This window comes from Mauremys reevesii, linkage group 2, assembly GCF_016161935.1.
Source record: "Mauremys reevesii isolate NIE-2019 linkage group 2, ASM1616193v1, whole genome shotgun sequence".
In the NCBI taxonomy this organism is placed as follows: domain Eukaryota; kingdom Metazoa; phylum Chordata; order Testudines; family Geoemydidae; genus Mauremys; species Mauremys reevesii.
In genome coordinates, this window is record NC_052624.1 from 104548462 (window position 1) to 104564200 (window position 15739).

A 15739-nucleotide genomic window follows, 5' to 3' on the forward strand; every position below is an offset into this window, starting at 1 on the left:
ACCTAATCCACTCCACATGTAAGGGGTTGTAGGTGGAGTGACAGAGGCATAAGGCTGGGGGGGTGGGGGTGGAACTTCAGTCCATTACAGACTTCAAAGTCCCCCCCACCTCCCACCATGAGCACAAGGTCCAACTGCTCAATACTGGATCCTATTTACTTCAGGTCCTTTTAGTTGTTTAGTCTTTACCTGCACTGGCCACAGGCAGCACCAGCAATTGGCATGGACATACCCCACACCAACTATGTCTGGTAGCCATCTGCTGACTGATCCAATCTCTAAAATCAGAGTGCCAAATACCAGCCCTGGCATCTGACAGATGAATTCTGTCCTCTCTAAAGAGCTCGTGGCCATTGTATCCACTATTGCTATGTGTTCTCATTGCCTCCCACAACTCTCAGTTACATCGTGGTTCACGTTTTTCCTCACTCTGTCAAAGTGGGATGGCTCAATAGCCCCCACATCAAACTCACCTTATGTGTATCTCTGACCAAATCAGTTGAGGGCAAGACCATAACTGTGTGATCATCTCCACATCCCTCTGTGTTGTAATCCTGAAATTTAATCCAGAGAAGTCCCTGGAGTCCTTAGGATCCTTTTCACCCAGATGAATAATCAGGACATCAAGTGGCTGTAGTGTGGCCATCAACAAATGCTGGGACCAGCTTATGCCACATCTACCATACCATGGAAGGCAAATGGTTTACCCTTGAAGCTCAGTTGTGATCTACCTGCTGCCCGCCTGCCAATATCCTGCCACAATTGCTTAATCAAAAACTTAATCAGCACCAACAACTTCTGGGATAAGCTTATGACCTGTCTGCCATTCCAAGAGCTGATCCCAAAGCATGCCACTCCTATTGGACAACTGAATACATACAACTTCAGCCTTTAAGCCCAGCAGCAATCCATCTGCCAATCTTGCTGCCTTCCTGTGGGCCCAATGCACTATAGAGTGCTCACAAAACCAAACATTGACTCTGGAGTCAGAAATAGACAAGCTTAGTTATGCTTACTGGCAGTTCCAGCAACCTTTCCCCTGGGGTGTACATAAGTTTTTTAATAATTCAGTTGTCAGAGCCCAATATCCTGAAACTTGTGAGAATCCAAACCCTCTGGTGTAGCTGATGTTGCTGCCCCAATCCTGAAAGAATGTAAGCCAAAGTTATTTGGGGTGAGACTGCATTAGTCCAAAACTATTTTGTATGACTGCAGCAAACAGGTATCTTGTCAGGAAACCTACATCCTCATGTCCCACTCCTAGTTCCGTAACACTGGCAAGGCTCCTTTCCCAGTCTGGTCTGTTTTAGAGTATCTTAAGCTCAGTGACACTGCACTGGGTGACAACTGTGCAACCAATAATTCATCTGCCTAGACCTATCTATGTCACCAACTCACTTATGGAAGCACCAAGGAAGGCCACAATTGCCTTAAATAACATGACCTCTATCCCACAACTGCATATCCTGGACAGAGCATTTTATAGCCCTGTAAGAATTTCTTTGGTTATGGAGTTAAATATCAGAGGGATAGCCATGTTAGTCTGGATCTGTAAAAGTGGCAGAGTTCTGTGGCACCTGCTAGACTAACAAATGTATTGGGGCATGAGCTTCAGTGGGTGAATACCCACTTTGTTGGATGCATGTAGAGGAAATTTCCAGAGGCAGGTATAAATATGCAAGCAAGAATCAGGCTAGAGATAACAAGGTTAGTTCAATCAGGGAGGATGAGGCCCTCTTCTAGCAGCTGAGGTGTGAACACCAAGGGAGGAGAAAGTTCCTGTCATCCCTCCTGTGCCCATCACCTCTGGACCATCCCTCATAGAGCTTCCACACTATGAAATCTCTACATGGGTCTGGGAACCCCTGCTGGCTTACACCAAGAGACCAGGCCAGCTGAATGACCAAATATAGCGAAAGGAGCTAACTTGTGGTACACCAACTACACTTCATATCTTACCACAAATGCTGGAGCTTTTTCTGAGTTCTAAATCCTGGGAATTCAGTAAGGTGGGCCTTATCTCTTGAATATCCTCAGGGAAATGCATTCCTGACTAGTCCTATGGCTGTCAGAAGTCAAGGTTCCACAGTCAGTTGAGCATCGGCTGTGAACCTTTGTTGGCAAATGGGGTGAGCTCCTGGAATCTGTTGTCTGCCAGCCACACAGTGGATGGTACCAGCTGAGGTCCTGCTTCCTGTCCATGGAGATCTCCCTGTCCTAGTTGCTCCTCAATTCAGGATGGGTGTGTGGGGGAGGGTGTCTCTCTTTCAGCTTCCCTCCTTGTTGCTTTGTCAGTGGTTCTTGTCTACTCCAGTCCTGTGGAGACTGAGGGCATGTTTACAGTACAAAATTATGTTGACTTACATTAAGTTGTCATACCACCACTGCTGTTAAGTCAGTCATGCATGTCCACACTATGCTCCTTGTGTTGGCAGAGTGCATCCACAGTAGCAGCACCTATATCGACACAAAGAGCAGTGCACCATGGGTGTCTTGGGAAGGGGTTGCAAAGTTCAAAGGGGAGAAAAGGGGGCAATATCATTCTAAGATCATAGCAAGAGGTACACTTACAGAGGATAGCATGCAGCCGAGTTGAAAACGGTGACCAGAGTTGTCACAATGCACATTGTGGGACATCTCCTGGAGGCCAGTTAAGTTGATGTAAGCAATTCAGTGTCTACACTGCCACTAGCTATGTCGACTTAAACTCTGTGTCTCACAAAGGTGGAGTTACTAAGTCAATATAGCAGGCGAGTTACGTCAGCAAGAGGAATGTTGTAGTGTAGACACTGACATTATTATGTCAATGTAAGCTGCCTTACGTCAACATAACTCTGTACCAGAAATCGTCATCCATCCCTGTGGCCACCATTCCCTGTATGGCTCCTGGCTTATCCTGCACCCCTCCTTCCCCAACAGTGCCAACCCCCTGCTGTAACTGCAAAGGGAAGGATGGCTGCTCCAACCCCCCAGATATCTTAGTACAGCAGCCAGGGGCTTCTCCCTCCCCCAAACAAGGAGGGGAGCAGAACCCCATGTTGTCCCTGCAGTGGCTCCACCACTATGGGGATTGTGGCACTTTCCCCAATGAGCCTAGAGCTTGGGGGAGGGGACTCATCTCCCCTGCCAAACAGCTTTGGGAGTGGGCGCTTCTTTCATTCCCTACTATCCAGTCAGAATACCTCCCCACTAAGGAAGTAAGAGGGTATCTTCTGACAATGATAGTCAACACATCTTGGTGTTTACTTTTATCCAGGTCTCTCTCACTGTTAGTTTGCCTCCAAATTCAACACCACTGTTATAGCGCCCATCCCTACCCAGTACAATACAATATTTAAAATTGCATTCTAGTATCAAAGTAACTGAGATTTCTCCCAGCCAAGAAATCTTAACTGAGGACAAGTAAGCTCTACATCTAAAAGGCTATCCTACATCTGGTGGTGCTCTGTTCTCTGAGAGGTTGCTTGCTTCCTCCCTCAGGCTGCCTATTTATTTTAGCCCCACATGATATCTTTCTCTATTTTGTTCATTCTGAGCCTAAAGAATGTTGAGGGTGTCTTTTTCCTTTGAGGCAAATTTGACACGAAATATTCTCCTGGCTCTTTGAGCTGCTGTAAATGCAACATTTTTTAAAAAAATGTAAAGCCTGTACCTACTGGAAATAACATAGGATTAAAAGGCAACATTGTAGACACCAACTGTGTATTAGACATGCTTCTGTTATCAGGGGAACATACCATAGGAAATTCTACTCTTACCCACAGAGGCAGTAGCCCCATAACCTCATCAATCCTTAAAAGAACACCTCTTGACAGGTAATATTAGTTCTTTTATTCCACACTCACACACTTATGGGTGGTAGAAGGATTGCACACAATTTTTCTACCTCAGTGACTCATTCTTTCATGTACCCATCTATTTTAGCAGCCTCCTTTACAGGACCTTACCTTATATCCTTGACTGCTACTGTCCTTCTAAATCCTCTTTACGCACTACTAGCAGACACAATAGGAAGAACCTTCTATCTTCAAAACAACTTTAAAATCTCCTGGCACTGTCATGCAGGCATTGCTTGATCTCCTCTCAGCCCTGTCTTACATTGAATTTTGGGTATATTTTTATTGCTGCTTTCTTTTATTGAAAACTACGGACAGACATGTTGAAGGATCCCCAAGTACATTCTCATTTTCCTGCTTTCAAACAATGGAAGGAATCTATATGTAGACAAACACCAATATTTTTTATTAGATTAAAAAAATGTTACATGTATATTGTAAAGCTTGAGGTGTCAAGCCCTCAAAAGGTGGTAGGTGTGAAGAAGGCTGTTTTTCCTGTGCTCTGTCCAGAGCTATTTTATGTAGCATGCTAAAGAGAGATGTCCGCTGATACACTGTCAACGTTCTGTTAGCACTGAGCATGTATTGGTGGCAAGCCAGGAACAAGCTAGCCTAAGCAAAATATAGCTAGGAAATGGCAGTTGTTTGTCAGTTTATAGCCTGGCCGAATGTGAATGGATTTTCATGGGGCCAACAGAAGTACGCCTCCCTGACTTCAGGACTAACCCCCTATCAAATTTCAAAGTCCTGTTGCAAACCATGAAGGTGCAGGATCTCTGAAGATAAGGTCAGAGTATTTTTATAATAGGAAGTGGTAGGCAACCTAAATAGAGGGGTAGCTGCTGCTCTATTAAAACATATAGGGTCATATTGTGTTGCCAGTTTTTAAACAGAATACCATGTTGATAACTGATGTGACATCAATGATGTGGCCAGTATTGATTACATCCTGGAGTTACTGTATCAGATCTCAAAAAAAGGGTCTTGAAATTCCTGTGAGGAAGAGGAATCCTCTACTGCAGAGAAACCCTTAGGCAGGGGGCAGAAAGGATGGAAAATTCCATGAATCTCCTGATGTCATTCAATTTGGAGAGAACAGGTTGCCCCTCCCGCTGAATAGGCAGCTATTTGGCCTCCAAACCTTGCAGATACTCTGAGATGTGTAAAGGCAAAATGCCATCCTGGCTCCAGAGCCTGCTGCCCTTTGGCTCTTACTCCTGGGGGAATTCTGCACCCCTGTGCAAGTGCAGAATTAATGTCCTCCACTGATTTTGCTCCTCCCCACCTGCAGAATTGATTCTGATGGGGAGGTTAAGGGAGGATGCAAGAGGGGTCATAGTGCAATTACATATTGAGCCTACCAGGGGCTGATGTGATGCCAGAAGAGCGGGCAGCTGGCTCATGGGCAGGAGCAGCCAGCCATGGAGAGGGAGGGGGCTGAAGCTGCCTTCCTCATAGCACGCTGCCTGAGAGGCCAGGTGAGGAAGCATGGGATATTGGGGGGGAGGAATAGACTCCCCCAAGCCTTTATACTGCTTCTGAGGGGTGCAGGAAATGTGTTTCTGTATTGTAGTTTAAATGAATTATTACTCAAAGTTCTATATTAATATGCCCAGTAAGGAATCTATTTGTCAAAAAACAAACAAACAAAAAAACCCATTTCCTGGATCTTTTTTATTGTCTGTATTGTTACAGACATACTTGCTGACAGGTATTTTGCAATAAATTACCAAAATAATTGAAGTCAGCATGATTATATTGTGTTAGTTTTACAAATAAAATATGCAGAATTTTAAATAATTGTGTACAGAGTTTTTTGGTGCAGAATTCTCCCAGGAATGGGCTCATTGGTGGTGCAGCTTCATTGGATGTTCATCCTCCATGTCCTGTGCCTGGCTCTCCTTCTCCATTCCCATTTGGGGGTGAGGATATGGAAGCTGATCTCAACCATCAGTGATGGAAGGAGAGCTCTACCTATGGAGAGTTCCACTGTACATGGTTCCTGGATGCACAGCCCCATGAATCTCAGTAGTTTTGCACTATTTCCATCTTTAGGAACTTTGAGGATGATTGCTTTTATGTAGGCTTATGTCTCTGAAGGTGAAAGTCCAGGTATCCATGAGATCATTTGGCTCTACTCATGCTTACAATGGGAGGTCAATAGTTTTGATGCCACCAGCTATTAACCACCTTGCCAATGTCTGAGGTAGGATCACATGACCCCATAACCTAAACATCTTCAAATTGTAATACTATTGTTGCAATATATTAAGAAACTAATCCTGTATTTTGGACGTTTAATCTTATTTCAGCGGGTTGAGCACAATTTCTTACTCTTCTGCTATTTTTAGGCTCATCAGCTATAATACAGGAAGCACACATCTCAGAATGGTATGAAAATTAAGAGAAAACCAAATAATTTAAACACGGCAGGAGCCCCAGCAGCTGTTTCTGACAATGTGTGGGTAAAAGTGAAAGTTTACAGTAAATGTGGCAAAAGTTGAAGACAATGAGAAGTTCCCCTTTTATCCAAGATGGCTACTGCTGTTACTGATTTAGGGATGCTCTTGGTTAAGGCATGATTATGTGACAGTATAGTTTAAAACAAAACCTCTTTGGAGTTTAGCTGATATTTAAACACATTTTGGGAAAAAGATATTTTAAAATTTAAAAATAAAAATATATGAGTGGAGCATTTACTGGGAAGGTACTCCTCTGGTTTCTAGTATTATATTCCTCCATCAGCTACTGTTTAAAGTTGTCAGGCTATACATTTATTACTGTAGATAGCAACTCTTGTCAATATTTTCAGGACACAGGAAAATCCACATACATTTCTGGGGGTGGGGAGGATGAGAAGGGACTTTGCTTATTTTTCTTAACCATTTGTTTCTTTTTCAAATGCAATGACACTGCTAGACCTGTCCTTCTGACTGAGCACATGTGGATACAATTCCCTCCAGAGTTTATGAATTTCATTCCAGAGTTCACCACAGGGGACCATTTGAGTGTGACATCCGAAGAAGTGAGCTGTAGCTCACGAAAGCTCATGCTTAAATACATTTGTTAGTCTTTAAGGTGCCACAAGTACTCCTGTTTTTTTTACTCATGAGTGAATCACTCATCCTCTCTAAGGGTCTAAATGCACTGCATCACATACATTTTCGTTTCAGAAAATTAGAGCCCCTGTTCCTTTAAAAAAAAAAACACTTCTCAGATTCACTCAATGTTTTATGAAATTGTGGATTTTTTGTTGGCAATGAAATTTTTTTCACATAGCCCTAATTTATTTTTCTGAAGCTATTTCTCATCATTGCTCGTGTGTGTCTAGAAGTGGTCTCCTTTACAACATTGTATCTCTTCCTGAGGGATTTAGTCAATCCCCAGGCTCTACTTCCTTTAGTTATTCTCTCGATCCACAATTCAATTTTGTGCCTTTTGTAATATTACAATTAATCACCATATCAACTAAATTTCTCTTAATTTCAAGTATTTTTAATGCTCATGAAAGTAAAGATAAGGAATATCATTGGCTAGATGGAACATAGTACATCAATGCATTTTCTTAATATTCCACACAGCCAGGAAGTCCATCTTAGTCATGACATTAACATACACTGCTGTCCACCTAGACCTACATTTTTGAATTGGTGGTTCTATAGAACTATTTCTTGTGTCTCAGTATAAGACTTCCAAACTCATCTCGTTTATGTCCTGAATAAGATTACAAAGTAGAATAGGGACAGAAGCAGTGTGGACCATAGGCCTCATCATGGTATTGAGTTTCAAGAATGTCTGTGTTGTCATCTTGGTTCTGTTACCTGCTATGTGCCTTTTTTGCAAACCACTTAGTCTCTCTGGTTCTATTCACACAAGAGAATTGAACAACTGGCAGATAACCTGGTAGAACCACAATGGGGTAAGAACCATGGGTATCAGTGTTTTGTATGAATGTGCTCAGTGAAATCCTGACCCTACTGAAGTCAACTTCAAGGTTTTACATCTTGAAGTGCTAGAGCTTCTGAGTAGTCAAAGGTTCATACTCCAAGAGTGATTGATTATTTTTTTGGATGAAAAATTAGATGACTCAGGCATCTAATGCTGTAACCAAGTCTAATTTATTTAGAATAGGCAAATCTTTCAGAGGGATTAGAGAGCAAAACCAAGTGCAGCTTATAACTCACAGATTTAGCTCTTCACTTCCAGTTCTGCCTTGAAACCCTCAGCCAGACAGTCTTAACCAGTTTAGGACTCCATGTTTTCACTTCTTCCGCAAGTGTGTTAAACATAGGATAATCCATGGTCCTTATATGGGTGCACAGAAGGAAAGTGAGAAAGAGGACCATGCTCCTATCCTTCTGGCATCTTCATCAACCCACATATAATGCAGCTTGTATGACTCTCCATGCATAAGCTGTCCCTGATCTTAACCTCTTCAAACTCCCCCTAGGGTGGCTCAGCTCCCTACTGTCTCCTGTTCACGGCTCTGCATAAATGATACCGTCTAGTCCTAAATTTCTGTTATGAGCATGTGTTTGTACTGTCATTCAAAACAGCCCCCATGATTTGAGATACATCTGTCCATGAAAGGCACAGCATATCCGGGTGCATAAGCATTTGGGGTTTTCTAGGGCATTGAGCTTGCCTGTTGTTGTGCTTCACTATAGCTATTCTGCAACATAAATTGTTAAAATTTCTGCTCATAACTACCTATCCAGTTTGAGGACACTTTTTCATCCTATTTAAATATTCCATTCATTCAGTTTGCACATGAGCTTGATGAATCTGCAAAGGAGGGAATCCTCTCTTTATCTCTCATACAGCTTGTAGCCCGTAAGTATGTATAATATTTCAAACACCTTTCCTAAATTATATTAAATGAATAAAATCCTAGTTAAGATACATCTAGATAAAAAAAATTGGAAACTTCTATTTTGTTTTGCCTTTTTGTGACAAACTTAAACCATCTTTACTTTTGGGGTGATGCATGCTGTGGCTGTTTTGAGTCCATTTTGGGCGGGAGGGAAAGAGGGGGGCTGAATATAGATGTTTCTAATGCAGTGGGTCTCAAACTTTTTTACTGGCGACCCCTTTCACATGGCCAGCCTCTGAGTGTGACCCCTCCCAACAAATTAAACATACTTTTTAATATATTTAACACCATTATAAATGCTGGAGGCAGGTGGGTATGGGGTGGAGGTTGACAGCTTGTGACCCCCCCCATGTAATGACCTCATGACCCTGAGGGATCCCAACCCCCAGTCTGAGAACCCCTGTTCTAATGGAAACACCATTTCAGTCCTTACCATAAATCTACTCATGTGCTATTATGATCAAATAAAAGAAAGGCCATGCTTTTCCTTTTATTAACTTTATATTTCTAAGTTAAGGGTGATCACATCAGTAATATTTGTGGTCTGCTTCCCAGAAACTTTCTGTTTGCAAGTCACTGAGCATGGAATTTTACTTCATTAATCATTGCACTCCTTGAGAACAACTCAGATGTAGGTAATGTAAGTCTAAGCAAATAGGCAAAGTTTCATAAGTTTTCTGCAATGGGTTGGAAAACCAAATTTGATGCATCTGGAGAATGCCATAGAAGTTATTTCCTTTTGTGCTTGAGAGGTATAGAGCTTACCTCTTTTGATTTATAGTGGAAAATTAGACACTTTATAATTGTATAGAAACTGCTTTTGATTTCTATGCCACAGCTGAAAATGTTATGTAGTTTACAATACAGAGATAACAATAAAGCACTTTTAGGGAATACAAGAAGGAAGAGGAGGCAACTGAATACTGGGAAAGCAATAGGGCCAGATTCCCAATTAACCTCTCCAACCCCATTGAAATTGCTTACATAAGAGAATTTCTTGGCCCATTGCAAATACATTGTGTATTCACTCCAAGGTTAAATCTTGCCCTGTCTTGAACTCTCAACAATTGACTATATATTTGTACAGAGTATAATGGGCAGTAGATGTTGTCCCTGTGAGCATTATACACATTTAATTTTTAACATTAAGGCATGGGATAAATCTCTCTGGCCTCCTATGACCCAATTTTTCAAAGGGAACAAGCACCTGAAGTTCCCAGTGGCTTAAGATCAGAGTTGAGGGTGCAAAGCATATATAAATGATTCAAAATCCCAGCTCTAAAGAGTTTAATCTATGCTGATGACACATAGCAAAGGAAAGGGCATAAGATGCCGCCAGAAGCAACTGAAGGACTTAACATGTATCTTGTTAACGGCACAATTTTTGTTTCAGGGTTTATTTTAATTTTCTCGTCTCTTTATTAACACTAGAGATAATACAGAGGGAGAGGAATAGATTCATGGATTAGAAAGCCACAAGGTCCATAGTGAACATCTAGTCTGACTCCTGTGTATCACAGCCCACAGAACTTCCTTGATTTTCAAATTTTCAGTGGGGGAGAATTCATGACAAACCCTTGGTAAAGTGTTCCAGGGGTTAATTACTCACTTTTAAAAACCTTGTTTCTAGTTTGAATTTGTGTAACTTCATCTTCCAGCCATTGGATCCTGTTTTATCTTTGTCTGCTAGGCTGAATAGCCCAATATCAAATTTCTGTTCTCAATAGGTATTTATAAACTGTGATCAAGGGATTCCTCTTGGTTAAGCTAGATAGATTGATCTCCTTGAATCTGTCACTATAAGGCAGGTTTTATGACACATAGGAATCATCCAGTTAGGTCACTATCCATGTTTCTCCCCTTCCCGTGTATTAAAGTCCCTTCTCCCTAATAGTCTCAGGCAGTCTTCTCTCTCACTGCCACAAGGTGCCTTTATCTCAGTGGCTGAACGCAGGCCCACCCTCTACTCTGGGTTCTGGCTCAGGGAACCATCTAGCCAGCAGTCAAAGTCTGTTCCATTTGGGACCTTACTGCTCTTTCCTTACCATCTAGCACTCCCCCCTTTTTGGGTTTGCCAGCATCCTGACTCCCCCGTCCCAGGCAGTAACTGTGGGCTCCCTGTCCCCTCCAAACACTCCTACTTTCTCCCAGGAAGTGACCACAGACTTTCCCAGAAGCCACCCACTGCTTCCAATTTCCTGTCTTTATAGTCCCAGCCCAGCTTCTTCCTCCTCAGGTGGGCTCCCTCACTCAGGGGATTACTTGGTCACCCAATTCCCCTCAGCTGTGGCTTGTTGGGTTAATTAGCCCTCTTTTCACTCTGCATTAACCCTTTCTGGACAAGTATGGGGTATATACCCCCTCACAAGGGGAGAAACCTTTCAAATATGGACTAATGAATCATGATTAAAACACTTCTGTTATGAGTGTTTTGAAAATTTGTCAATCCACAAATATTCAGAAATTTTCAGTGACTCATGAATATCCAATAATAGGACTTCAGGAATCATAGTCACTTAATATGGATGTTTTTAGGCACAATAATATTTATGAATTTGTTTTTCTAACAATTTATCCAGCTCCACTCAAGAATAAAGAGATTATGTTTGACTTCCCTGCTAAGTAATGTACTGGCATCATTTATTAGGAATTAAAGCTACTTAGAAAAACAGCAATACTGAGGGAATGCAGCATGGGTATTTCAGTGTCATCTGATCTTTGTTTATGGGCTAATTTAATGGTCATAGTGATATAATTTTTATTATTTTCTGTAAAAACCTCTGAATGCTACTGAATAAGTTCTAGACTCCTCAGATCAATACTGGGCTGGTGAAATGGACTGAGAACTGGCAGAATAAAAGAGATCATAATAAGCTGTTCAAAGATGATCAAATGACATTTTTGCCAGGGATGCAATACTGCAGCAAGAATCATTTAACATTTTTAATGGTGATTAGAGGTAGGGGAACAACTTCCAGTGGGGGATTTATCCAGTAAATTTAACCCTCTTTCCAGTTCATGAATTGCCTGCAAATTGAGATTTTTACAATTGTTTCTTTATTTAAAATTGTTCAGCAAATGTTTTGTGCTTACATAGTTTAGCCTATTCATTGCTCATGTGCTATTTGCTGTGGATATTTATCTGACTATTCAATATGCGTTTCACTGACTGAATTGTATGATGGCATCATGTCACATGACATTTGTCTGTTGGATAAATATGTAGTAGCACTGAATTCCCAATTCTATACATTGGTGGGAACTACAGCTTATTCAAAGCTGCTTGCAATTCATGTTGCAATAATATTGGATTGTAACCAACCCCAAAATATTACTAAACTGGCTTTCAGAGTGGATGATGCATTAAAGCCCAACATACTTTTAGCAGTCAAATCCCATCTAATTAGCTGTTCACTATGCCTGAAATCTCCATTCAGAAGAACAGAGACAATCACATTTACAAGGATTTGAAACTAAATATTAAAATTCATCAACATAAATTGAATAGACCCTTTAGCATTCATGAAGACAGGAGGCAGAGCAGTTTAATAAGGGAGAATTGGGTCAAATAAATCTTCACACTGAATTGATGAGCTTAAAAATCTTTGTCTAAGTTTTGTAAATCATGTTTTTTTCTTCTACAGTTAAAATAATTAAGATGTATGGAAGTCCAGTGCTTTCAGAACCTAATCAGAGAACCACTTAAAAGAGCATGAAAGTTACACCACAGCTGAATACCGTATAGAAGTATTTTTCTAAACATGAGGCTATTTTCCAAATCATTAAATAGAAACAGCAGAAATTTAAATCAGCAAGACGACTAGCAGGTAAAGCTGTGGTCCACACTCAAGGATATGGTCAGATGGAATAAGTTGAAGATCAGCATCATTGTCAACATGTATCAAGAGACCAGTCATCAGCTCTCTTGTTAATATTTCATGACAGTGTAACGGCATGGTACCCACCTGTCACGAGCATCCTTTCTGGTCAGGTTTGTCTGCAGTCTTTAAACAGTCCTGGCCCCGATATCAAGCCATATGCCCAGGGCTTCCTCCCTGAAGGCAAAGGTTTCACCTTCTTGGTCTGTTCTGATCCCAGATCTCCAGCAGGGCTGCTTAACAGTTCAGTCCCCCTTTCCAGGGGTTTATAGCTGTCCCACTGCAGGCAACTTTCCCAGTGGCCTAAAGGGGGGGGGGATCCAGGGACCCTAAGAATAGCAGCTATGTGCCACCATGTCCTTTTAATAAAACTTACTTCAGGTCCTTGGGACACTTCCCCACAGCTCAAGCCATCATTGATGCTTCATACTTAGCTCAGAGCTCTTCTGTGTTCAGTTCATCAGCCAGCCCGGAGCTCTTTCTTTGGCTACGTCTTCACTACCCGCTGTATCGGCGGGTAGCAATCGATTTCTTGGGGATCGATATATCGCGTCTCATCTAGACGCAATATATCGATCCCCGAACGTGCTCCTGTTGACTCCGGAACTCCACCAACCCGAATGGCGGTAGCGGAGTTGACATGGGGAGCCGCGGACCTCGATCCCGCTCCGTGAGGACGGTAGGTAATTCAATCCAAGATACTTCGACTTCAGCTACGTTATTCACGTAGCTGAAGTTGCGTATCTTAGATCGATTTCCCCCCGTAGTGTAGACCAGCCCTCAGTCCCTTCCAGAATTGAGCTGTCTGTGGTGCTGCAGTTCCCCTTGAGCATCATCTACACTTCTCTGGCTCCAGCAAGGAGTTACCTGTCTCTAGCTCTGCTGCTCCTTTTATACTAGCTTGCAACTCTCTGATTGGCTAGCCCATTGCAGCCTTTCCCTGATTGGCTGTTTTCCTGCAGTCTCTCTAGGCCACTCAGAGGACTTAGCTCCATTGCTGGTTTCCTGGGACTGGTGTGGCATGGCCCTCAGGCTTCCAGCAGAGGGTCTCTGGGCCTAGTCCACCTCATCACAGATGGAAATACAAGGAAATTTTACAAGGAAAAGGGAGAATGTGAAAGAAGAGAAAAGTATTGCATGAGTCAGATCTTATAATAGGAAAAGATAGAAAACTTTTCAGTTCATGGATTGCTCAAATGTAAATTAACCAAAGAATTAAAGAAGTACATCATAACTGAGCAGCACAGTAACTCTTATGTGCAGTAACAATAGCTACATACATAAAAGAATAGTTACCAAGTAGAGGAAAAAAGATTAACACAACTTGAGGTAAAGAAAAGAAAATATCACTCATTCATAGAGAACTTGAACTTTTTCAAATTTGCTGGAATTATATGAAGCTCTTTTCTAATACCAAAAGCAAAACTCTAGGCATTCTCATGAAGTAAGGAAAACAATTCTTAATTTCTGTAAGATCAAAATTAGTGATGCAAGAGAAATGTCCATATCTCACTGCATAATGAGGTGGAAGAGGAAACATTTTTTTCTATTTATTACTTTTATGATGGAAAGTAAGTAATTCCAGAACTCAAATAATTGTGAAATGCATTTGTCCTGGTGTTTTCAGTTGTTCACTTCAGCTTTTGAGTAAAGGCTAGATATTAAAGGTCTGACTGGAATTTAAGCTTGCCTCTGGCAAACTGTTCCTGTACACAACTTGTCCATATCCTATCATTGTACTTTGGACCTGATTTTCAAGTGTGCTTATTAAGGCAACATCCATTGCCTTCAATATCAGTTGTGGGTTAGACAGTTTTCTCACCCAACTGCTGACTTGCAGTTGTGGGTGCTTGGCACTTATGAAAGCCAGGCTCTATGTCTGGAATTCCTGTTTAAAGTCAATGAGAGTCTATGGAGGAATGAGCTGCAAAGACATATCTAAATAAAAGAAAATCTAGAGATCGATTCCACTACACTTCTTTCGTCTAATGCAATTTACTGGATTATTGTAATTGCTGAATGTTTAGCAATATATACAATTCATTTAAAAATATATACAGGTCTAAACAGTGGTTGTAAGCCACTGGCCTCAAAAGGATACCTTACAGAGGTACATTGCCAGTGCAAAAGCTCCTGGAAGCACTACGTCTCAGGCAAGCACAATGCCTCCAAGGTGGTATTTTCAGTGACAAGTCTAGAGTGGGTGAGAAAACTGTCTAACTTGTCCAGTAAAAGCAAGGCCCAGAAATGCCCATGAGGCATTATGGCTGCTACAGTCTTTGAAAGGATGCAGATTGCCCCAATTTCCCCTCCTCTTCCGAGGGGGCAAGGCAGCTCTACTAACCTGTGCAGAGTTAGGCGCAGAAGCCTGGAACAAGCCTTGTGAATTACATTCAGAGAGCACCCCATCTAGACACCCAGCAAAAGGTCTATGAATCACATCAACTCCACTGAAGCTGTCAGTGTGCTGGCTGTATTTCATTCTCTGATCTAAAAAACTGCACATATGCCAAGCCATTTGCAGGGATGTAAGAGGGGAGGAATAGAAGGTTCCATGCATCTTCTTTCCACCCTAGTGCTAAGATGGTCACTATCTAACTCACAGTACATCATTTTATGGAATCATTTTATACTGAGCACAGTTTTCTTTTCTAAGACAATCCAATTTGCCTTTCACAAATGGGAGGTTTTCAAATTATCTTCTGGAAGTGATTTCAGTTGAAACTTTCTGGAGAAATAGTAAGGTCACAACTTGGTATGAAATGGATAGATATAATGAAAGCAATATTTAATTACTTTATCACATAATTCATGCTTAGCATTTTTGAAGTTGCTATGGTGACCTTGGAATTGATTTGTTATGTTATATTTGGTGCTAATTTGATTGCATCTAATTTCCATTTTAAAGACCTAATGTCTGTCATTTGTTCATAAAAATACTTTGTGGAAGTAGATTTGAAGTGCTCAATTGGAGATCTGCAGTCTGTAATGATCAGGAGGTTTTATCAAAATTAATTTCAGGCCTCATATGTAAATAGTCTTAAAATTATTACATCAGTCTACAGTGGCTTTTAATTTTAAAACAGGCAGACAATTTATCAAAGACTAGACCTGAGGTTTGATGAGTTAATTAGGTTTCCTAACCTGTTATC